The sequence below is a fragment of the Emydura macquarii genome, unplaced genomic scaffold, assembly GCF_026122565.2.
Source record: "Emydura macquarii macquarii isolate MOO-44397 ecotype Brisbane River unplaced genomic scaffold, CSIRO-AGI_Emac_v2 contig_2676, whole genome shotgun sequence".
Classification (NCBI taxonomy): Eukaryota; Metazoa; Chordata; order Testudines; family Chelidae; genus Emydura; species Emydura macquarii.
This window is the reverse complement of record NW_027132813.1, coordinates 44338895-44362610: the sequence shown is the minus strand read 5'-3', so window position 1 is coordinate 44362610 and position 23716 is coordinate 44338895. Positions and strand designations below refer to the sequence as shown.

The following is a 23716-nucleotide window of genomic DNA, read 5'->3' as shown; positions in this document are numbered from 1 at the left end:
AGTGATACTGCAGGAGTAAAATGCCACTCACTTCAGGTAGCTTAACTGCATTACCCAGGTAATGTCTATGATTTTAATTTGACAAATGCTTTAAAAGATGTCCTGTAAAGTTCTGAGGCCTAATCTGCCTTAGATGGTATAAATATATTTTCACTACATATTAATGTTTTGTGTCATAACCTTCTATTACTAAGAAAACAGTATTTTTAAGTCTCTTCACATGGTGATTTTGAAGCTCATTCAGGTGAGATGTAAATTTTGTTAATCTTCCCTGGAGCTAAGTGAAAAAATAACCCTTGTGAATTCTTAGGTGGAATTAGATCTTAAAGTGAAATGACTTGTAGAATGGGGAAACAATCTTGTTCTATTTGAGCTACTGTTCTTTCAAGTGCCACCATTCAACCCTGTCACGCTGAAGAATGCAACCATGTTCTATCCACAGGAGAGAGGAGCAGCAAGTGTGTTGCAGTGGAACATTGGCATTTAAAAACCATCATACAACATTCACTATTAGAAAGTCAGCATCTACCTAGAGGTACCATATGATGAGGATTGAGAAACCACATCAATTTCCTCCACTAAGTAAAGGGATATAGATCCTTATTTCAAACTATTTGATAACAATAGGGGCCTTTCCATTGACTTCACCATGCTCTGGATCAGATCCTCACTACAGAATCTCATGGACAATTATGTGATAACTCTGGGTAAACACCAACATTTTAATGGTGACCACTGTATATGGTACGTCTGACAGCAGTGGAAATGGAATTTGCCCAATGTATCAAATAGTTGAGGCATCATGTGTAGGATTAATGAACCTCACAATGCACATATACACTGAAGCAAAAAGTAGTTAGTTTATTTGCTAAGATGCAGCTTGACAAAGCCCAGGTTGGGATGATTTAGCTGAGGTTAGCCCTGCTTTGAGCTGTGGATTGGACTAGATGAACTCCTGAGGTCCCTTCCAACTCTAAAATTCTATGATTCTATGACTATTTTAAAAAATGTATCCTCATATTTGTAACGAAATAAAACACAATGGCCAGGTCCTACTTGGGCCATAGTTGTGTAGCTCTACTGAAGCCAATGGAGTTATGCTGGTTGATATCAGCTGAGGATCTGGACCTGTGGGCCTTCCTCGCATACCTCATCAACCCTGCCTCATCATCTTTTTTTGTTCTCTTATTAAAAAAAGCAAATACCTTTTCCCTCCATATATTTATAACTCCACATGTGACCACCTAATCTCCTACCCATTTCTTGTTTCAAGTCCTGTGGTGAAGGAGGCTACCATGCTGTGAGTCTCATAAAGCAAAGATTAACATGAGACACAAAGATGTGAAAGGATATACACCTCTCCATTAAAAGGTGTCTATTTTTTCACCCCCTCCCTTTCTCCCTCTTGATCATGGTATGGCAAGCTGTAGATAGGCTGCTAAAAGGCAGGGTACTTTTCCCCATCATTGGCTCCTTTGCCACTCGCTTCTGCCTTTAGTCACCCAGAGGAGAAAGAGAAGGAGCCTTTTTCCTCCAGAACCTATAAAGTTGTCACTAGGTTTAGTAAGCGTTGTTTGTTCCCCATGTACGCATATCACTGGCTGCCAGTTATTGTCAAGGTCTGAAGCTGGCTCGTATTTCCCCAGGAGAGCAGGTGAATACTGCAAAGGAATAACGCTCCCAACCCTGTGGGACTGCAGTAGCAGAGAAGTGCTTTGTGTCACTCTCCAGAGCCACTTTGAGGCCGAATGGAGAAGTCTGTTTGACAGTCTCATCCAAAAAGCATTCTTGCTGCAGTGAAGAGCTCTGTCACATGGAACCAGGAAAGAAAATAGAGGCTGCTGGAAGACCCCCTCCAGCAAAATCAAATTTCCAGTTCTTCAGTGTGAACTGTCTAATAATTCTAGGAAAATTACATTAATGGTGCTTTTAACAGAGCCGCTAGTGCCTGCCTCTGTCCCCACTCACTCAGCACAATAGGAATTCTGAAAGACGCATGCTAAATTCCACCTTCATAATCGGTGAATTTTTTATTTAGCCAGCCTGGTTAATTCAGATGCAAATTAGCTGTTGAAAGCATTCATTATTTATTGCTACATGTAGGGCCAAATCTTTACTCCCCTACTTAATGTCTAAAGCGCATCAGACACACACTGAACCATCTTCAAACACTATACTTCAAGCACAGGTGAACCTCAGCATGTTTTCGGACCACATAAAGGTTTCCTTTTTTAAAAATTCATTTAACCTGTTAATTTCAGGTTGGTTGGTGGCAGGATCACACTGCACAGTGGTCCATTTACCTGTCAGTTGTACAATATCATTTAGATGAGTGGCGTGCCCCAACAAGGTGATCTATGTCAGGAGCTTTAAGCATTTTTTGGTTTTCACAACAGATTGAAAAGCAACTACATGATCTGGAGGGAGGGTGGTGGGGTGCGTGCTTGCGTGCATGCTTATGTATGTCTAAAGGCTCTTCAGCTGAACAACAATTAAATTAACCCATGCCATTTCCCCACTAACTGTTTCTTGAAGCAGGAATATTTTCATCGATGTGTTTTAACAAATATAATTCCTTCCTGGGATAGCCTGGCCCTTCAAGTGTGGTAGAGTCCCTTGTTTCTCCATCCTCAGAGGTTCAGTGATCCACCTTAGCACCAGTGGGTTGTGGGATCACTCTGCTCTGTGCCTTAAACCAATGGGAAAGTGCATAAACTAATAGACAGTCCCTATGATCTCTAGGACCCAACAATTTATAATTACAGCAAATCAAAGACCAACAGATTATCAGTATCCATAAATCTTTTATTCTAGCAACAGATAATGGTGAAACAAAGAAGAGGAAAGGGTAGAAACCCAAAACAAAAAGAAAAGACATGGAAATTGGGAATAACAACTGGCTATCCAATCACACAGTAATAATTAAACATTCCTTCCCGTAAGTACTCAAAGTCCACAAATTAAGCAAAAATAATGAAAATGGCCTCCGGAGTCTCCCTGCAGGCCTTTGGTGGCTGGTAGAGTTGGACAGAATGAAAATGATGATGCCTCATGGTGGGTAGCTGATAGAAATTTTGATTTTAAGAGAAAACATTTTTTGTTTCCTCCCAAAAAAGGTTGCCCTTGTTTGTGTCTTTCATACCAGAGTCTTGAATGTCTCAGTATCATCTGTTCTGACACTTTAACATTGCCCTGGAATTCCTTGCAATCATCACTTTCTACTTTATTCTCTTCATGCAAGACTAGTTAGTTGAATTTGAGAATAAAGAAAATGTGCCTGACTGACATTAGAATTATCCTGACAGAAAAAAATCAAGCACACTTTATATTAAGAGTACATTGGAAAAAAAGGTTTCTGTATTATAAAGGTTTAATCAATTGTTATCACTCCAACATATCAGTAGGTTGCTTATAACCATCTAGAACACCTTGTAGTGATGTATTTATAGACATCTACAATGCATACTTCTCATGTCTGTAACATGCTCATGACACTATTTTTTGTTTACTAATCCTTTATAAGCTACTTATGAATGTACTCTTAACGTAAAATACGATCAAATGTATTTCAAAATAGAAACAATGTGCATTACTTTGTATGCGCAGCATCATAAAAATAATATGATTCACGTTTAAAAATTCAGAGGGGGGCCCATTTTTAATCTCAGAATTCATTTACGTCAGTTATTCCATATCTCTAAAATCACTGCCTACTGCAAATAGTTACATACATCTGCTGCCACCGACTAGCACTCACATGAGACACTGAAGGCATAACTTTCACAATGTATTAGCCAGACAGTTGTAGAGGTTTTGTTTTGGTTGTGATGGGTAATGTTGTGCAATCTTACATAATTTATTTGGAAATCTTTTTTTTTTTTTTTAAACATAGTCTGTAGAATAGAAGTTTCCATTTGTGCATCAGGTAATTGGTGTTGAATGGTTACAGTGCAAACTTATTGCTTGGGAACAGTTCGCTGCACACTTCATCATGGAAAGTTACAGGAATTCCACACAAATAATTGGCAGCTCTTTGAGAAATTAGTCTACAGCTTTCTAGGGACTAGAAGACTTGTAAAGAAAAGTATGTTACATTCAATGGTAAGGAAAATCTATCTTCATTTACAGGCCAGTCAGCGTTCCCATTTCTCAGTTGGTAAGGGAAGGGTGTCACAGTATTTTGTCTCCTATCCCCCATCCACACTTACAAACCCCCTCATCGTGCATAAAGAACGCCAGGCTATCCTGTTTCGCACAAAAAAAAAAAAAAAAAAGGCTTTTTAAAAGGAGCAAGGGGCACACAAAGACTTATTCACATGGAAGTACTATATACACTTTAATATCCTCCAACATTTGAAACGGCAGTGGATGTGGTAATGGCAGCACTTCCTTACCATAGACGGAGGGTGCTGCCATAATGTCTCCTCGTTTATGGTACTTACTGAAACCACAGGAGGCAGCAAGTGACATTAGTATTAATGCAAGGGCAGGTAAGAAATTCCCCTTACTGGCTAACAAATTGGTTATGGTAACAAGAAAAAGGAATGGGCCAAGAAAGTAATGTGGTAGGCAGGGGGCTGGGCATGGAGGAGACAGTGCCCACTGCAAGAGGGAGAGATGGGTGCTGGGGCCACCTGCTGATGGTAACACTACTAAACCGGCAGGATTGCGGTCAGGGTACCTCTTGCACAGTTACCGTTGATAAATAGCCAGGTTTTAAACAGTCTCAGGGCCTTCTTCCTGATCCAACAAATGGTCTACAGAGTGTTCCAATCCTTACATAAAAAGAGCTGTGTGGTATCTATAACAACCACACTATTAACCATCTCTGAAGAGAAAGCAAGCAAGTATGGCTGAGCTGCCTGTCACTGCTGGGAATAACACTGTGAAGTCAGGGAACTGTGGAGCCTGGAAATACCCTGGTCAGAAGGGAGGTCTCCACTCAAGAAAGGCAAGGCTGTGAAGCTGGGACCCTGAGCTGGCTGGACTGTATGGGGAGATTTTGCTGGACTTTAAAAAGGCCAGGGACCACTACCGATAGTGTAATATTAATTATATTTGTTGCTAATAGCAGCCAAATGAGTAGGCCTTTTTGCAGGCCTGTGCTGCAGTCTTAGCCTTAGCATGACAAAGCCAGGAAGGACAGGAGCCTCTTGATCAAGCTTTACTCAACCCTGCTCCCTTCCCTGATGAAATCTCTGTTGAACGTGCTGGGGTCTTTGTTTTAGGAGAAAAACAAGCAGCGTATCTATGTTTGCCTTCTGGGATGTGTATGTTCAGGCCACAAGGCATGCAGGCTCTGCAGGAACACCTCTGACCACTTAGTGATCTGAGGAAACCTCTTGCTTGGCTTTTGAAACTGATTGCCCAATAAGTTGTTTGTTTTGTTTGTGTCATTGTCTACTAACAAGGATTAATAAGGAGCGGGAGAGGTTTGGATTAGTGAGATCTCTTCATGGGCACAATTTGGGGTCCCCAGCGGCAGCTGAGAGACCGGCCAATTGGACATCTGTCACTGTACCACTTGAAAGCCACACCAAACTTTGGTAATTATTGAGATTTGGGGGTGTTTTACTAACCTGTTGCAGAGATGGGTAAGTGCTTGAGACTAAATAACATATAGCTTTAAGTAAAAGCACTCTTGTGTTGTGTAGTTTTTGCTAGCCGTCTATCAGTCGGATGGCCGTCTCTCCATTGATTGATTTCCTGACACCACTTAGCATGGAGTAAAGTTATCTAGAGTTTTGGGTTGAAAGACCTGGGTCAAAGGAGCACTAAGGGGAAATACAGATGCAGTTGCCCTGAACTGTGACCCAATGAGCTCAAATCTCACTGGTTCCAGGGCTGGTGATATAGGAAGACCGAGCACTGACCTGGACCCATTTCACAGTGTGTTCTTCACAGCAGGTCCTTTAAGTTCATTTGGGAGGAGCACATACAGTACAGCTCTTTCCTTCCTACCCATACCTACTTTTGCATCCACCTCTTTCAGACAGTGTACTGACCCTGTGCACATCACCTGCACTCAATGAGGGAGTAAACCTTATAGTGTCTGATAGGAGCATCATAGTGTTTTCCATGTTTTTTGCATTGGTTTGCTCCTCATCCCATGTAAACTGCAATCTTTTTTGCTTGGCTATTTGCCATATGCCAGCCCAGATGATTGGATCCACAGATTTTGGCAATTTGTCTTTGTACAACTGCAATTTCAATTCAGCCAGATAATATGATAGGAAAGTCTATAGAGGCTCTACAACCCTGCTTCTGTGAATGAGGGAAATGTCAAGGGATATGAAGAGAAAGAAGACAAAGAACATCACTGTCTTATTTCAGTGATACCATAAGCACAAAAAGATCCTGGTCTTATGGAGGTCAATGGCAAAATTCTCCTTGCCTGCAATGAGACAAGCATGGATCTCTTGCCTATCACACTTATTAGTGTTAATTCCCAGCTAATAAATCGGCTGGTAATTGTGTTCATGCAATACAGCATGTAGCAAAAGCATACAAAGTATATTTCCACTCCTCTATCCCCACTCTGCATGTACCTGTTTATAAAATATTAAAGCAATAAGTTACATTTCCTAGAAGGGAGATTATATTAATATTTCAGTCCAGCTCCAAATTTTCTTATTCAGTCTTCTGCTCTAACAGCAGTCATGTTGCAGCACTGCAAGCCTTTAAGAATTTAATAACTATATAAATTCTTTTAATAGAGCACATTATTTGTTGCACTGTATCATCTGTTGCTCATGGTTTTAGCTTAGCCAAGGAAGATGAATACAGATATAGGTCTAAAAATGGAACAACAGAAGGGTTTGGTCATCTGAGGGTATCTCTACACTGCAGTTAAAAACCTGCAGCTGGCCCATGCTAGCTGACTTGGGTTTGCAAGGCTAGGAATAAGGGGCTGTTTAATTGCAGTGTAGATGTTCTGGCTTGGGCTGCAGCCCGAGCTCTGGGACCCTCCCACCTCGCAGGGTCCTAGAGCACAGCTGTGACATTGTATGATTAAAATATGACCAGATATCTCATTGTGCTACCACTGTTATATAATTGCAACAAATCTGATACAAAGTATGTCATGTAGATGTAAGTGGAAAAGTTACAATCTATCAAATATGATTATCCTATTTATGTGCAAGTATCATCTTTGTATCTGAAGTTATATATATGACTATCCCTCTGGCTTTCAAATGTTTGTTCCTGGGGTAACACTTGTTTGTATTCAGTCTAGTTACATTGTGCATGAACAATGCCAGTTGATGATCGCAGGTTTTTGATCGCAATTTAGATTGCAATTTAGACATACCCTGAGATACTAGGAGACTGACCTTAACCTGGGAGGAAGACAACGACACACCAACAGTGTTTCCTGTTGACAAAAACTAGACTACATGAAATTTACAGAACAATCTACAAAATGCAAATGCTATAGAGCATTTTAATAGCTTGTGACTACGTCTTCTTTTTTTGTTTCCCATAATTTTCTTGTTAGAATCTCATTTAATTTCTCTCACTATTGTCTCTCTTTGCCACATTTGAACCTGCACACCTGCCCAAATATATCAATGCCATTTCAGTGTCAGTCTGTGAGAGTAGCAGAAGAGGACACTATTAGTGTGTTAACAATGCACTCTTGCCACCTGCAAGCTCCTGGAATAAGTGTGTCATTTGGTGTGATGCTAAATGCCTTCCCTAGCACAGAACTTAAAAATGCACCCTATCTGAAACTCTGGTCTTCCAGGAATAGAACAGTTTAATATCTGTGCCATGTTAACACCAGAGCTCAGTTGTCCACCCAATTAGCATTAAAGCCCATTGTCATAATATATGGAATCACTAAAGAGGAACAAAAAAGCTACAACTATAGACCCAGACAAACAGGCTACCACACAGCTTGTATTCCAGCTTTATCTTGCTTGTTTACGAGGTAATCACGATCTGTCTGGAATTCTCTACAGCACACACACATCTAGTGGCTAAATAATATGACACGTATCATGCCACTTATTTTTACTAGGCATTGTGCAAGCATGTGAAGACCCAGGCTGTGCCCCAAAGAGCTTGCGATGTAAGATGGACACGAATAATGGGCAGGGAATGGCTTTCAAAATACCTGTGATCTAGTATTTAGAGAAATTTATTTTATGTATTTATTTCGATCCATTATATTTAGTTTTACAAAATCCTAACAATTTCAGTATATGTTTAAATATCACATTGATGGAAAATCACAGTGAGGAGCACCACTCCAAAAACTGGTGGATATCAAGTTCCCTGCAACTCAGTCCCTCCATCTTCCCATTTAACACTATTGATAATTCTTTCCTTAACATACCTTTGCACAATTGAGGAAGAGGAAGGACATAATCCATTCTTGGTATTTAAAGGTTGCCAGCAACATGCTGAAACCAAGAAACAAGGCTCTGCTCTCTAACTTCCTGTCTGGATTGTCTCCATTTTTACCTGTGCCAGTAGGCAACAATTGTCTGATAAAACAGCAGGAAACATGGTGCTGAATGTTTTCAATTCATCAGGAGGAAGTGAATTCTTGTTGACATTTCCCTGACTCCCTACACCCCTTTTTACTCTAAGTGCTACTAGGAAAGCCAACACCAAACCTGCAGAGCTGGCAAAGCTTCAGGAAAAAAGAAGGGAAACAGAAGAATCCTTTTGGGGTGAAGGGTAAAAAAAGGTCAATTTTTAAAATACAAAGGGATATGGCTATATTTAAAAATCATTTTATTATAGATATGATTTATGATGACATTATGTGAAATTTCCTTGTCTACAGATGTAGAGAATAGAGTGACTCGTATAGAGTGACTTGTATAGAAAGGAAACAGATACATTCTGCCTGCAGCCTCGTACATCTGCTATGCAAGCTACTGCTATAATTTTCCAGGAGGGAGCCAATAAAAAGTGTTTAAAATTGTATTGCACTAGTGACACTCATTCTTCTATTGAGCTGCCAGACAACTTATCCAGAGGCTGGACCTTTCCTGTCTCTTAGTGTGGAGTAAATTGCTAGACTGTCACCAGAAACCAAAACACTAAAATGGGGAAAGTTAGAATTTATTTTGGATCACTTATAATATTTGTGATATGCAGTGCAAATACACAGAGCAGGAAAGCTAATAAAAGAAAAACGGGCAAAGGAAGGTCAGAGCAATCATTCCAAATTGAGTATCAAGGGGTCTGTAAAACAAATTGTGGGAAACAGTATGTGGTTTAGTCATCCAAGGAAACTTTGGGCTAGGTTCTCTCCTTTACCCCATCACTTTTCATTGCAAAGGGGACAGAAATCAGCTTCTATTTCCTCTGCAATTGATGCACTGGGTTCAGACTCACTATAGCTATCTCCCAATCTGAGCCCCAGCACAAGGGGACTGAGGTGGGGAGCGGCAGGGAGGGGTGTGACTGGAGCAATCATTCACTGGCAGATGGTCTCATGAGGACCATTAACACCACTATAACTTAGAGCAGCACCAAAGCTACACCAAGACAAGACTGGCATAGAACCAGCTGTAGAATGTTCCCTGATGCCATCCTTCGCCCGCTCTGCTAAGCCAAGTGGAACTCTGGCATGGAAAGGAATCTGGGACTTTATTCCCAAGGAGCAACATCTGTAACCTATGCTCATCCTGAGCAACATTTTACTCCACGAGTAAGATTGAAATCAACTGAAATCAATGGAGTGGAATAAGATGCTAAATGGGAGAGAAGAATTTGCTCCCCATTACAGAAGTAATACAACAGGTCTCTTCATAATCCCCAAAAGGCAGTGTTTTGTAGAGGCTGGCATCGCAGAATAACTATTATAATGCACAGGAGCTGAAAGGTGAATGTTCTTTGTAGTGTTAGCAGTCCCAAGAGGGGGCAAAAAGGATGCAGATAGGCACGTATCAGAGATACTTGTAATTCCATTTCCAGACCCAAAATAACCTTGGTAATTGAGCTCATCTCTGCTAAAAGCCAGGGAAATTGTCTTGCTTTATCTTCCAGTCTCAACAGTCATATGGTTACATTTAAAATTTTAATAAGAAAAGAATTAGAAATATATGGGGTTATTTATATTTTTTCCCTCCCAGGTCACCCCTGAGTAAAAATAATCTCCTTTCAGATGCTGTAATGATGACACCTATTTGAGTAACAGCATTCTGAGCCTGATTCAGGAACGTGTGTCTAATGTGAAGTAAGTAAATAGTTGCATTGACTTTAATGGGACTACCCAAGTACTTAGATGATAACTGGTCTTAAACCCCTCCCCTTCCCTCCCCCTCCCTCCCCCCGACTCAGGGCCTATGGGTAGGATCCACAAAGGCATCTAGGTACCTAAAGCCCAGACTTAGGTTCCTAAACTCCAGGTTTGTGGATCACAGTGTGGTTCCTCTGATTTTCTAGGTGCCTAAAAGTTAGGTACTGTGATACATGGCACTGCAGTGTCTCAGTCCCTATGTGGATGCCTTTAAGAAGAAATGCAGTAATAGTACCTAGAGAGATTGGGCCATGATTGTCAAAAGCAACTAGTGATTCTGGGTGTCCACATTTTGGGATACTCCGCTTGAGGCACTTTTCAAAGACCTAGATCTTCAGAGCATGGCTATTCCGCATATTCTGAAAAGTCAAATGCTGTGCCAGTTGGTGTTGGCCCTAAGGCTGTTGGTGGTTTATGATGTAGCTACATGCTGACATCATACAATGAGAGAGAAAGAGAGAGGTCACCAAATGACAACACCAGAATGAATATACTGTGATGGGCAGAGGAGAGGTAGTGAGGAAAGGCCACTGCCTCCACCTCAACCTCCCATCCCCTGCCAGAGCCTTTCACTCTGGAGGGAAAATGCCCAACCAGCATGGAGCTGGAAGAGTCTTTCCTGTGAGCTGGAGCCTTTTCCTGAGGTTGGGAAAGGCTCGAGCAGCAGGGTGCTGCCAGAGCCTTTCACCCCTGCTATAGCTTTTCCTTCCAGCTGGGAAAAGGCTCCAGTGGCAGGGAGGTGCCAGAGCCTTTCTCTACTTCAAGCAAAGACTTCACGGTGGAGAGCTGTCCAACCTGTTCCCACTGCCTCTCTCCTGCCATAGCCTTTCCCTGTTGGGGGTGTCTCTTCCTGTAGTGGGGAAAGGCTCCAGCATGAGGGAGGCAGCAGGACAGTAACTAACTGGTAAAATATCAGTGTAGATGGGAGGCATAGCTGGGGCCTCACCAGCTACCCTGCTATTTATACCCATGCTATGGGAGGCTGTGCAAGTGTGTACTCTACACAGCACCAAATGAAGTGTGCAGTGCAGACATATTCTAAGAGCAGTCTTTTCCTTCCACTATCCATCTCCCTCATGCCACATTCTGTTGTGATTTGAATGTGTTCTTGATTTATTTTGGCTGTTAAGCTCCTTGGGGAAGAGACTCTTTTTCTTTTTGCCTGTAAAGTGTCAAGAACATCTATGGTGCTGTATAAAACCTGCCAGTGGATGGCAACTGCATTTATTAAGGACTGACCTGGGATGAATTGGTACCTCTGGTTTAGAGCTGAAAGGCTCTGTAGTCTCTCACCAACATCCTGAGCCATTCACGTACCCTGCTCTTGTTGGGGAGTTATAACACTATGACTCTTGATCAAAGGCTCCCCACCTTTTAGAGTTTTAAATGTCTTTGAAACTGGCATTTTTATTAGCTTGATCACTTATTCAGGGGAGCAGGGAAGCTCCCATCCGATTAAAACATGCCATCTCTCATCAGTAAGAAAATTGTTATAAGAAAAACAGACTTCTTTTTTTATCATTCTTTTATTAGGGAATGTCAGAATTTGAGACAGGTGCATCTGAAAAATTGAACATTCCTCTGAAATAGAATGATTTCACCAGCTAAAGCAATGGGGGCAGAGAATTAGGCCTTGTCTCTGCTAGAAAAGTTGCACCAAGACAAACCCATAATTGTAGATGAGCTCAAACCAGTTAAACTCTTGCTTAAATAGTTTAACTTGCATTGGTAACTTACCAAATTAAACTAAGCTGATTTAAGCAAAGGTTAAAAGGGTTAAAGAGTGTCTACTAGAGCTGGGCACAACCTGGAATTTTTGCACTGTAGAATTTCCCATTTAAAAAAAAAAAAGGCATCCCAAATTGGAACAAAAAATTGAAACATCAAAATTTGTTGCAAAAGGAAAAATTACAAAAAGTTGCAGTAAAACATTTCTAAATCTAATTTTTAATCATAATAAAACATTTTGACATTCCTGAATCAAAACGTTTCCTGTCTGTTTGATAAAACAAGTGAAGCCACGCTTCATTTTGTCTTGTTCAACATTAATCTGTTTCCAGAGCTGCCACAATGCCTCATGGTGGCTGTAGTTTGAGTGCTTCATGCCCCCATTCACCTCTTTGGGCTGGACTCCCCTACTGGACTACATCTCCCACGATTCAGCTGAAATCAAATATTTTGATTTAGTTTGACAAATCAAAATGTTTTGATTCAAGTCAACCTAACCTAAAATGAAACATTTGCTTTAGACTTTCCTAGTGGAAAACTGGAAAATTTTCACAAAACTGAAACTTTAGATTTTCTGAAACTGCATCTTCTGTTGAAGATTCTGTTGAACCCTTTCTCATGTCTACATTAGGGGTTTGCATCAGGGTAACTAGATCACTTTTAAATCAATTTAGTTACATTAGTTCAACTTTTCTGATGTAGACCAGCCCTTAGAATGTTTTAAGTAGCAGAGCAACTACATAATCTGAGCATTATTAGACTTCATGTAATGGTTCTGAGATCTCTAAATGGGAACTGTATAAAGTTTCCAATAAGAAGAACTAGTACTTCCCATCCAATGACTTGGCAAATTGTCAATTTCCACATCAGAGGACTGCCTTTCTAGTTCTTTTAGAACTCCATGTTTCCTCAATGATTACACAGACACTACAGGGAGCAAAGGATCCTTCCATTAAGGAAAAGCTTCTAGAATAATTTCAAGAGGTGATAAACTTTAGAACTCCATGACCTCTCTGATAGCAAGAGCTGACATCAGCACATTGGATAAGAATAAGAAAATGATAGGCAACGAAAAGGGACTAGATAGCCTTGAATAGAAAACTAAGGAGGTTAAAAACAATGAAGCACTCACCCCACCATGAAAAGCTTGAGCAATGTAAATTGGTGGATGGATGGACACACAAAGCACCTGGAGATCCAAATGGGATTCAGAAGTATCTGTGTAGTTGAGGTGCCAGCAAGGAAATAAATTCTTGATCCAAGTGACTTGTGAAAGATGAGATGAAAAAGGCATGGAACATGACAGCTGGAATTGAAGAAGCAAGGCCTAAATAAAACTTAATGTTTGAGAAGCAAAAATTATATTCTTACCTAGCCTCATGCCACAGAGACTGGCCAGGAGTTGGGAACTGGCTGAAATAAAAAATGAACTTTAGCACAAGAGCTGCTACTGCCAGTAAAATTAAGGATGGAGCACAAAGGCAAAATATGTTTCTGGCACAAGAAGGCTGAAATGCAGAAGGAGAACCTGAGATATCAGTTGTTTTCTGTCCTGGGTCTGGTGGTAATCAGTATTTTCATTAATGACTTGGATCTGCGTTTCTCAAACTGGAGGTCCCAACCCAAAAGGGGGTCGCAAGGCTATTGTAGAGGAGTCACAATATTGCCACTCTTACAAAGCACTGGGAATCCCTACCCAACAGCACAACATCCCCAGTTGTGTGCAGTTTTGCCAAACTACGCAACCCGTTTAATGGACTCACACTCTAACCAGGGCAAATATTAAATTATATTGCTTATTCTATAAAGCTACATTGCAGGAAGGGGTGTGTTATACATTGCTCCTCTTAGATTAACTAACTTAATGGAAAGAGATTGAAAAAGACACAAAAAGGAAAAGGAAAGGCTTGTGTCTTTGAAATCCTGAAATATAGAAAGGCTTTCATCAAAACCCATGTGGCTGTGGGGGAAAATCTGGTTTATCACTTTAAATCAGCGTGGATATTTGTAAATGATATTTTTTTCCCTATTATGCAGTAACTGTAAAACATACATCAGTTCCCAAGCTATACATTCCTATGATTCACATGTTAAGACCAACAAGTGGAATTTCCAAAGCACCTATGAAATTTAAGAGCACAAGTCTCACTGTGCTCTTGAATGCTTTTCAAAATGAACCCCTGGAGTTTTTAAAAAATAAGAACACACCATTAGGCACCTAAACAAAGGGCCTGACTTTCAAAGTACTGGGCATCCAGCAGCTTCTATTGGAGTCAATGGATACAGTGCAGACTGAGACACAATACAGATTGAGATTGCTTTCCTGGTGTGCCTGGCTTGATGATAAAGTAATTCCTTCCTACAGACTATTGGCCAAATCTGAAAAAAATCACTCTGCCAAATCTGTTCAATTTCCATAGGATTTAGAGCAGCTCTATAATCATAATTAATTATTATATTAGCACAGTATGAACATGTATGTGGTGGTTAACATATTTTTTCAAAGTCATAGCTAAAAATGAGCAGTACAGCTGTAGAGAACTTTACTATTAACCCTGTGGGAGTTCACGAATTAATTGTCATGGAATCAGATACCTCTGCTAATCATCATGCACATCTTTAAACCAACATCAACAGTGTTGTCAATTCAATCCCAAGAGGTTTGAAATTCCTCTTATCAGCTCTCCTGATAGTGTCTGGTCCCATGTGTTGCTATACATCCCAACCAAATTCTATTACAGATAAAGTGATCACATGTCTCAGTTTTACCATGACAGTCCCACCTTTTCCATAAAATCTCATAGATCAGTGTTCTTCATTGCACGGCCCGGGAGCCAGTGGCAACTCCCATTGACCCTAAGTATGGCTCCCTGATTAATTGTTTACATTCCAATTTATTTTATTTTTAACATTAGAATATGTACCAAGCCTATCAAAGTCCACCTTCTTTACATGATGTGCACCAATAAGTACAACTAAGTATATCCATTGTATAACCGTAATATTACCATAGCAACCAATGTAGAACTCAGTGTTCAACCGTTTGCGTCATATTATTTTTTGGACCCAGTGAGTTACTGGAAAGAATGGATAGATTCTTAATTCCGTTAAAGAGAAAATCGGAAAGTGAAACAGGAGGAAAAGCAGATTAGACCGTAACTATTGATATTAATGAAAGAAACAAACAAAAGTTTTAGTTATATGAGTCACTCTGTAATATTACATCATTAAGGAGTAGCAAGGAATGTGTTAATTTAGTAGTTGATGTGGCTCTCACATTGAAGGTTTTTTGCCAAAGTGGATCCCACTTGAAAAATAGTGAAGATCACTGTCATAGATAAATTCACAGACTATAAGGTCAGAAGGGACCATTATGATTATCTAGTCTGACCTCCTGCACAACACAGACCACAGAACTTCACCCACCAACTACTGTAAGAGACCCCTTACCTGTGACTGAGTTATTGATGTCCTCAAATAATGATTTAAAGACTTCAAGGTACAGAGAATCCACCAGCAAGTGACCCTTGGCCCATGCTGCAGAGGAAGGCGAAAAACCCCCAGGGCTTCTGCCAATTTGCCCTGGGGGAAAATTCCTTCCCAACCCCAAATATGGCAATCAGCTAAACCCTAAGCGTGTAAGCAAAACTCACCAGACAGACACCTGGAAAGAATTCTCTGTAGTAACTCAGAACCCACCCCATCAAACACCCCATCACAGGTCATTGGGCATATCTACCACCAGTAGTCAAAGATCAGTCAATTGCCAAATTAGGCTGTCCCATAATAGTATCCCTTCCATAATTTATCAAGCTCAGTCTTGAAGCCAGCTAGGTTTCTTGCTCCCACTGCTCCCCTTGGAAGGCTGTTCCAGAACTTCACTCCTCTGATGATTAAAAGCCTTCATCTAATTTCAAGTCTAAACTTCCTGATGGCCAGTTTATATCCATTTGTTCTTGTGTCCACCTTGTACTTAAACAACTCCTCTTCCTCCCTGGTATTTATCCCTCTGATGTATTTATAGAGAGCACTAGTATCTCCCCTCAGTCTTCTTTTGGTTAGGCTAAACAAGCCAAGCTCTTTGAGTCTCCTCTCATAAGGCAGGTTTTCCATTCCTCAGATCATCCTAGTAGCCCATCCTAGGAGCTTTTTCTGGAACACCTTAAATGTCTTGGTACTTTGTTTAATTAATCAAAACTCTGACAAGGAGGTGTGTCTCTGTAGCAGCTGAGTGGTTTTTTCTTTCAGGTTTTTTTTCTGCTCATTCCATTTGAGATGCAGTTCTCTTTCTGGTCTGGGTGTCTCATGTTTGTGAATGAGTGAATGTGATATGAATTAAACATGAAAGATGGAACATTCCTCTTTTGTTTTATTACTACTTTTTGGTCATTTCTCCAATGGTCTGTCCTTCCCAGAGAAAGAGGGAAAGGATAAATTGGCAAACGCAGACAACTGTGTAAAAGCTATAGTTGAGCATTTCCAGGCTACTAATTACTAGCAGAGTCAGAATTGCCATGTCTTGCTGGAGGCACAGGCATAGGAAGTTAGAAAAGGAGAAGCCAAAACAGGAAACAGAATTTAAAAACACAGAGTTCAAGAGAAAGGGGGTTAACCAAGGAAGAACTGGTTTAAAACTGGTTAGTGAGATTCATATGATAAGGGGTTAAAATCCTTGTGCTGTTATTTTTAATAATCTTTGTTGTGTCATTTGGTGGATTGGTTTCTTCCCCCAGTGAAGATGGCTAAAATTCTATTTCCATGCTCTTGTCTAGAGCACTTATTTTCTTTATAAGTTAACCATGATGCTCACTCTTTACAGTAGAAACACTGGAGAAGGGGAGCTGTTCAAAATGCATTGCCAGACCCAGCAGAACTTGCTTTGTGTTTACCAGAAGCAAACAGTTAAGTGGAATAAGTGTTTGGCATGAAGACAAAAGTCAAATTAGTGTAGACTTCGAGGAAGATATCCTTTGCTCAAAGTGAATCTTAACAAGTTATTTGGTGTTCCATGATAAAATAGTTCAGAACACTCAAGGTATGTACACACTGCCGGTGGCAAATTCGCCGCCGTCAGATCAGTCTATCCGAATTGATTGAGCAGCAGTGAAGAACTGCTCAATCGATCTGGAAGTTGATTCAATTAAACCACCTCCTCAAAAGGCGTAGTGCTGTGTTGACAGGAATGCTTTTCCTGTTGGCACAGCACAGTGGAGATGGCGCACTAAAGGGAAGTTAGGAAGTTGACGGGAGTTACACAAGCTACCCTGCATAGCTTGCGTGACTCCTGTTGACTGCTGCCGAATTTCCCGGTAAGTGTGTACTAAGCTTCAGGCTATGTCTACACGTCAGACACTAGTGGTACAACTATAGTGCAGCAGTACTTCAGTGTAGACACTCACTTCTGCTACAGGAGAGGTTTTCCTGTTGCTGCAGTTAATCCACCTCCCCGAAAGGGTGAAGTAGGTCCACGGAAGAATTCTTCTGTTGACCCAGTGCTGTCTAGATGTGGGGGTGGGGTGTTGGTTAATTTAATTATGTTGGTCAGGGGGGTGGATTTTTTACACCCCTGAGAGATGTAACTGGGTTGACCTAACCCTAGTGTAGACCTGGCATCAGGTGCTGGAAACATTCCTCCACTTTGAGAAACATGATGTTGAGTGAGAAACTGGCAATACTGACACAAGCATATGTTTGTTTTTAATGTACTTTTGTCTCCTATTAATATGAGTATTTAGTGACCCTACCACATGACACCCATAAAAGTGTGCGTGACTTTTGTGGGGAAGGAAATAAAATGAATGCGACTCTTTAGTGGGGGATATATGGGAAGGAGAGGGTGAAGGTGGGAAGAGTATGGAGAGATTGGGAACAGGAACATGAGAAAGAGAGAGAACTTGGAGGAAGGAAAATCAATTTGCCCTAATGCTTTGGATGCCGGTGGGACCTGAGTAACCAGTCCATCCCTATTCAGAAAAACACTCAAGAATGTGTTTAACTCAGCAAGATTTAGGCACTTGGTTAAATTAAACATGTGCTCAGCTGATCGGGGTGGACTACTGAATTGTTATGTACCCACTGTATTAGAGCAAATCCATCCCCGTTGTAACTCCATTGATCTCACTGGAGTTATAGCAGGGTCAAATGTGGGCCACAATGAGTATATATAAAATGCAGTAGACAGGATTTCTTATCAATCTCTATTGTATGTGCCAGCCTGAAAAAGCTTATTTTTAATCCCGTATGCAAACAGGAGGAAATGATCCATTTAAAAATTATTGATGCCTGCCTAATGATGACCAGCAAAACATTTTTAAAATATTTAGGCTTATGCCCTTTATTGCTCCTTTATAATGTATAAAGAAGGGCTGAATATTTTTGTTTCTGTTTGTTTACCATAGAAATATCAATGTCAAGCCTGGTTTTCCTTGGTTTTGTTGCAGGACCTCCTGGAGATTTCAGAGGATATATGTTATGAGTTGTTGCACTTCAATGAAAGGGGAGAGTTTTTTAATCTTGAACAGAGATTCTTTCTCTGAAATGTTAGCTCTTCATAGAAGTGAAATAAGTGTTTTAAAAAAGTTTTAAATCCATTACTAAAAATCTCTTCCCCTTTGAAAGATTTAACTTTGATTCTTTTGGCTTATGTAGTGCAGTCATTTCACTAGCTCTCTAGTCATTGTTGCCTTTCAGGCTAGAAAGGACCTGACTTCCTCAGCCCTGAACTACATTTACCTGGAGATTCGGCAGCAGTAGATGGGAGTTACGCAAAGTACGCAGAGTAGCTTGAGTAACTTCCATCGACTTCTGTGCTTCCCTTCTGCATGCCATCTTCACTGCACTGTGCTGACGGGAACTGTGTTCCTGTCGACACAGCGCTACGCTACTTGAAAGGGTGATTTTACTCAGTTGACTTCCTGATCAATTGAGCGGGTCTACACTGACCGCTCAATCGATCCAGAAAGATCAATCAGGCCGCAGCGACTTTGCCGCCGTCAGTATAGACATACCCTAAGATAACAGGCAGAGAGACAAAAAACACGAAGGCCTTGTCTAGACACAAAATCTGTACTGCTTTTACTCTACATGGATGCAGTTATACCATTACAAATTATTTCCATATGAACTATTTTGACTTTTCAACAGTGTTCAATCCAATTTCTTCAGAACTAAATTCTCTCAAACATGCAACAGTTCTCTCAGGCTTTGTAAATAAAACACAGAAGCAGACCAAGGCCATACATTGTTACAGTTCACCCTAACAGAAATGTGTCTTTTTGCCTCTTGGCACTGTTAAAGCAAGAGCAGTTTTTAGGATGTCTATCGCAGCAATGAATTATACAGCAATCAGAATAGAATCATTTGAGGTAATGCTGAAAGAGGTTTTTCTCAATAACTTAATATACTTTTACTTCCCAAATTGATGTAGCTTGGATAAGATATAGACCATGCTCCAGTTAGATAAGAAGCTTGCTGCATTTAAGGCTTTCATAACTCATTCCTTTCACTAGTATGTTCTGAAATAGAAAGTACATTGAAGACAGGAAATAATTTCATTCATATCACAACATTTTCTGACGGCAATATTGCTCTTCAATGCTTTTGCTATGAAATGAGTCCATGTCATCAATGAAGGCAACTAAAGTGGATGGATTAATTCAGTATTTTGTCCAGCAGATGTTATAACAAATTCCTCATCGGAATATGCATATCTATGTCATACATACTTGTAATGAGTTCAAAGATCCTTAGAAACAAATATCCTGTCTCCTATAATTCTAGATTGGCTATTTTTGCTGCTTCTCATTAAATTGTGGGTATTAATGTCAGTGCTATAAATCGGGACATTGCCTCTCTAGTGATGTAATGCATAAATGTTACCAGTTTAGATTGCTTGTACATAGTTTGCAAACTATCCCAGAAAAGGAAATTTGACAAATAAATACTTCATCACAAACTATTCACCCTGCTTTACCTACATCTGTTGCATATACTCACTCAAACTCTTTCATCTCCTTTACAAGCCCGCAGGTCTACTTGCTGCATTTCTACATGGGAGCCAGGCAATTCCAAAAACCATTTTCCTTCCAAAGCAGGTGGCAGCTATTTGAATGGGAATTCCCTCTTGCTGTTGCAGTATTGCACTCATTAGTTTGACGCCAGTATTCTTTTGGCCTGATTCCCAATTATGCTAAAGCCTTTTTATACTACTCATCAGTATAAAGGGGTCTTGAAGTGGGAGTAAATTATGTACCCACTTAAACTGTGAAAAAGGGCCTGAGTGTAAAGAGGAATCAGGCCTTTCACTTTTGCTTTATCAAGATGGTAACCCAAACTGAAGGTCTTATTTCTGGCTAAGGAAACTAAATTTCAGATCCAAGATTTAAAATCCTCATGACAAAAGGAATCTTATAGCTTAACTCATTGTGGGCTTGTCTACATGAGGAAATCCTGGAAAATTAATTTGAATTAACTAGAGGTATGGTTTTGAAGTGGATTAGTTAAACTACATTAAATTCCTATTTAAACTACATTAATTCCTCATTCAGAATTAAAGTGGCCTTAATTCAGTTTAGTTTAAATTTAATTCTGTATGCGGGTGTTCACATAGGAATTTAAGGTAGTTTAACTAATCCACTTCAAATCTACACCTCTAGTTAATTCAGATTAATTTTCCTGGATGTCCTCATGTAGACAAGTCTTGTAGCTGTCTATCTATTTATGTATTTATGCTGTGCTCCTCACCTTGGGATGTGAGCATTTTATAATTTTGAAAGTTAGAAGAAATATCTGGTTTGATTTAGTTTTCCCTCTCTCCTAATTTTCTCCCTCGCTGCTGTTATGGGAAAGCGGGGAAGTTTAGCTGTTTCTCCAGTCATCCATGGAAGTGATTTGTGCCAATTAAAAAGGTTCCATCTTCCTTGCTTGTGAGTCTCACCCTTGTGGTTGTCCCTGAGGAGGTTGTGATCATGGTGGGAGAGGTGGTCTCTTCAGTAGCCTGAGCCAATCTCATTGCAGAGGCTTTGGATATCAGATTGAAACCTTGGATTTGATTTTGTATTCCATGGGGAACACAGCAGACTGCAGACTTACCTGGCTGGAATTGCTAAATAAGCTGACTGCTGCATTCTGCACCAACTGGGCTTCAATCTGTGTATTAAGGGGTTCCAAATGGGTTACAACGGTAAATTGTGAATGCACAGATTGGTGATCAAGTACAAAGCACATAGGTCTTTTGAATAGCTATACATGGAAGCAGGTATTTTTTAGGATGTGTAGCTGTTTGGGCATTCAGCAGCTACAAGGGGTCCATAAGGACCCTGAGGGGCTGCAGACTGACGATTTGAGGGGAGATGCCCATAGTGGAATCAAATGTTACAGAAGTGGTAAGTTCTTCAAAGGGCTTTCCTCTTCTGTGACATTCTATACCTCTAAGAAGAACCCTGGAACCCCCATATTCACCACTGTGTTATAGTTATATGTTTTCTCCAAAGTATGCCTTGTGAAGTGTCATTTTAGAAGTCTTGAGATGCTGAACATCTAATCGAACAGGATATTAATGTTCTATCGTATGTGAAGTTATGAAGTATGGCTATATGTGTTACTGAAATATGTTGTGAGGTTGGGAACACCTACAACCATTCTTTCAGGTACAACAAAGGAGTAGCCAGACAGTGCTGATGGCCCATTAAAGGGAATCCACTCTCCCAACAGCCAGAGCTATCTCAGAGAGAACATGTAGGGGATGGAGATTGCCTGTCCTATGGGGGCTGCCTGATCCCCACATCACAGCAAGGATCTTTCCAGCAAGCAGGAAAAAAGTGTAAAAGATGGGAAGTGACATCATCTATTGGTCTCTCTTCCCCTCCCCACCCCCATGGTCCCCCATCTCAGCACTGGAAGAACCTCTAGAAGACAAAGATGCTGAATTGGGGGAGGGTGGTCCCAGGCTGGAAGATAATTCCAGCCTATGTATTGAGGAATAGAAATCTGCTTGTACCATCTGTCAGGGTGAGACACTGCTTGATTCAAATCCTACTTAGTTTGTAGAACTTAGACTGTGAATTTATTTTTCTCTCTTAAGTAACCAACTTTGATCTCTACGCTTGCTACTTATAATCACTTAAAATCTACCTTTCTGTAGTTAATACATTTGTTTTATGCTTTGGTTGAAGTGCTTGGAAAATCTCATCTCAGTTTACAACGGCTAGTGTGTGTCCACTCCACATTGAGGGAGTGACAAACTTCATGAACTAACACTGGCCGGGCTTCTGACCAGTGCAAGACAGTACAATTCTAGGGTGTAAGAGTGGGGAGCTGGGGGGATCTGGCTGGAGCCACCCTACTGATGGTTCATGAGTGGCTGAGAGATCATCCATGAAACACAGTTGGGTGTGTGGATGTCTGTGTAAGTTCAGTGCCTATCAGAGGTTTGTAGCTTGACATCAGCATCACAATGTCAGAGGCAGCCCAGGTTGGTGCGTTTGAAGGGCATAGTCCCACAGTCCAATATGCACCCTGGGGAATCCTGCCACCGTGGTGCAGTGAGCAGGATGACATGCACAGCTTGTTGTTCTGAGGTGAGATACAGAGTAATCATACACTGGTGTAGAGATTTTAAGTGAGACTTTAAGAGCGGTGGCTGAGAACCACCCAGTAAGAAGGTCACAAGTTTATTTTCTGTTTGCTTATTTCGGAAAAGGGAGGTAGGAACAGAAAAAGCAGTGAGAGTGATACAGTTACAAAGTTGGAGCTGTACAAACTGCAGGTGGCCAAAAAAGAGTGAGAACATCAGTGAATCTTGGTGCTAAAGGAACTGGAAATAGGGGCTCAGAAGGAAGCTCATGAGTTAGCACATCAGCGGGCCCTAGAACTGCAAGCCAAGGAAGATGAGGAGAAAAGAAAAAGAGCATAAACACCAATTGAACTTTCTAGAAAAACAGCACCAGAACCTTCCCACACCATTGATTCCCATCTCTCTAAAATCCACAAATGGGAATAGGTGTGTACTGAATACAACAAGACAGAAGATGTTGCAGAATATTTCACTACTTTTGAGAGGCTGTGTGTGATTCATGAGATTCCTGATGAGAGGAGAATCCCCACTTTGGTTGCAAAGTTAACTGATAAAGCTCTGAATATATCCAATGAAATGTCAATTTAGGATGCTTTAAGATCATTGTAAATTTAAAGAAATAGTTTTGAAATGCTTTCAGATTACCTCTGAAACATATAGAGTGAAATCAGGAAATCTTAAAAGAAATGCTGGTATGAATAATGGTGAATATGTAAACAGGGTGAAAGATTTGATGGGGAAATGGGGTGGCAAGCTTTGAAGAAATGTTTGACCTCATTGCTCAGGTGCATTTTCTAAGCAGACGTAAAGCTGATGGGAAACCGTGTCTATGGGACAAAAATGTGAAAACTGTGGATGAGATGGCGTCTTGAGCTGATACCTTTGAGTGGACCCAGGCATCTACTGAGAGTAAACCACAAACAAGGGGTTTGAACTTAGTGGGAAGCAGGGTTTGCATTTTACCAAAAGGAGGGTGGCTGGGCACTCCCCCTTCTAAACCATTCCTCGAATCCTCATCCCAGATCTCCTATGACAACGGAGGAGCCCAAGAGGGGCTGTCACTATAATTCCACTGAGGAATAAAAACCCTGTGCTAGGAGGAGGCAGGCAACAAACAGCTTGTGTTAATTCTGCTGTCCTCAACACAGAAATCT

General features: G+C 40.7%; 1 long non-coding RNA gene across 3 annotated transcripts in view; it reads left to right on the top strand.

Annotated features, from left to right (window-relative positions):
* LOC137164083 (uncharacterized) overlaps positions 1 to 23716 on the top strand; it is an 84304-nt gene that overhangs the window by 25577 nt on the left and 35011 nt on the right. For all 3 annotated transcript variants that reach the window (XR_010922925.1, XR_010922923.1, XR_010922924.1), the window contains exon 2: positions 10127 to 10198. This is a non-coding gene — a long non-coding RNA (uncharacterized lncRNA). The remainder of the gene's footprint in view (positions 1 to 10126; positions 10199 to 23716) is intronic.